This window comes from Xylocopa sonorina, unplaced genomic scaffold (genome assembly GCF_050948175.1).
Source record: "Xylocopa sonorina isolate GNS202 unplaced genomic scaffold, iyXylSono1_principal scaffold0161, whole genome shotgun sequence".
Lineage (NCBI taxonomy): Eukaryota > Metazoa > Arthropoda > Insecta > Hymenoptera > Apidae > Xylocopa > Xylocopa sonorina.
In genome coordinates, this window is record NW_027490232.1 from 688,488 (window position 1) to 690,606 (window position 2,119).

Sequence of the window (2,119 nt, forward strand, 5' to 3'; positions counted from 1 at the left end):
TGTAAATGCAACACTTCCTTGCAAGGAAATAGCGTTTGCAGATGTCTACGTATCGTAGCAATGGATTTCTGATGCTTCTTAAAACGCGATATCGCATCTCATTTCTATGTTTCATGGTAAGATATAATATGATTTGCGAAGTGTCATGTATTCCTCGTCTACACTTCAATTGAATGTAAATGCGACACTTCCTTGCAAGCAAGTAGCGTTTGCAGATGTCTACGTATCGTAGCAATAGGGTTCTTATGATTCTTAAAACGCGATATCGGATCTCATTTCTATGTTTCATGGTAAGATATAATATGATTTGCGAAGTGTTATGTATTCCTCGTCTACACTTCAAATGAATGTAAATGCGACACTTCCTTGCAAGGAAATAGCGTTTGCAGATGTCTACGAATCGTAGCAATAGAGTTCTTATGATTCTTAAAACGCGATATCGCATCTCATTTCTATGTTTCATGGTAAGATATAATATGATTTGCGAAGTGTTATGTATTCCTCGTCTGCACTTCAAATGAATGTAAATGCGACACTTCCTTGCAAGGAAATAGCGTTTGCAAACGTCTACCTATCGTAGCAATAGAGTTCTAATGCTTCTTAAAGCGAGATATTGCATCTCATATTTATGTTTCATGATAAGAAATAATATTCATTGCGAAGTGTTATGCATTCCTCGTCTACGATTCAAATGAATGTAAAAGCGACACTTCCTTGCTAGGAAATAGCGTTTGCAGATGTCTACGAATCGTAGCAATAGAGTTCTTATGATTCTTAAAACGCGATATCGCATCTCATTTCTATGATTCATGGTAAGATATAATATGATTTGCGAAGTGTTATGTATTCCTCGTCTACACTTCAAATGAATGTAAATGCGACACTTCCTTGCAAGCAAATAGCGTTTGCAGATGTCTACGTATCGTAGCAATAGTGTTCTAATGCTTCTTAAAACGCGATATCGCATCTCATTTCTATGTTTCATGGTAAGATATAATATGATATGCGAAGTGTTATGTATTCCTCGTCTACACATCAACTGAATGTAAATGCGACACTTCCTTGCAAGGAAATAGCGTTTGCAGATGTCTACGTATCGTAGCAATAGAGTTCTTATGATTCTTAAAACGCGATATCGCATCTCATTTCTACGTTTCATGGTAAGATATTATATGATTTGCGAAGTGTCATGCATTCCTCGTCTACGATTCAAATGAAAGTAAGTGCGACACTTCCTTGCAAGGAAATAGCGATTGCAGATGTCTACGTATCGTAGCAATAGAATTCAAATGCTTCTTAAAACGAGATATTGCATCTCATATCTATGTTTCATGATAAGATATAATATTCATTGCGAAGTGTTATGTATTCCTCGTCTACACTTCAAATGAATGTAAATGCAACACTTCCTTGCAAGGAAATAGCGTTTGCAGATGTCTACGTATCGTAGCAATGGATTTCTGATGCTTCTTAAAACGCGATATCGCATCTCATTTCTATGTTTCATGGTAAGATATAATATGATTTGCGAAGTGTCATGTATTCCTCGTCTACACTTCAATTGAATGTAAATGCGACACTTCCTTGCAAGCAAGTAGCGTTTGCAGATGTCTACGTATCGTAGCAATAGGGTTCTTATGATTCTTAAAACGCGATATCGGATCTCATTTCTATGTTTCATGGTAAGATATAATATGATTTGCGAAGTGTTATGTATTCCTCGTCTACACTTCAAATGAATGTAAATGCGACACTTCCTTGCAAGGAAATAGCGTTTGCAGATGTCTACGAATCGTAGCAATAGAGTTCTTATGATTCTTAAAACGCGATATCGCATCTCATTTCTATGTTTCATGGTAAGATATAATATGATTTGCGAAGTGTTATGTATTCCTCGTCTGCACTTCAACTGAATGTAAATGCGACACTTCCTTGCAAGGAAATAGCGTTTGCAAACGTCTACCTATCGTAGCAATAGAGTTCTAATGCTTCTTAAAGCGAGATATGGCATCTCATATCTATGTTTCATGATATGATATAATATTCATTGCGAAGTGTTATGCATTCCTCGTCTACGATTCAAATGAATGTAAAAGCGACACTTCCTTGCTAGGAAATA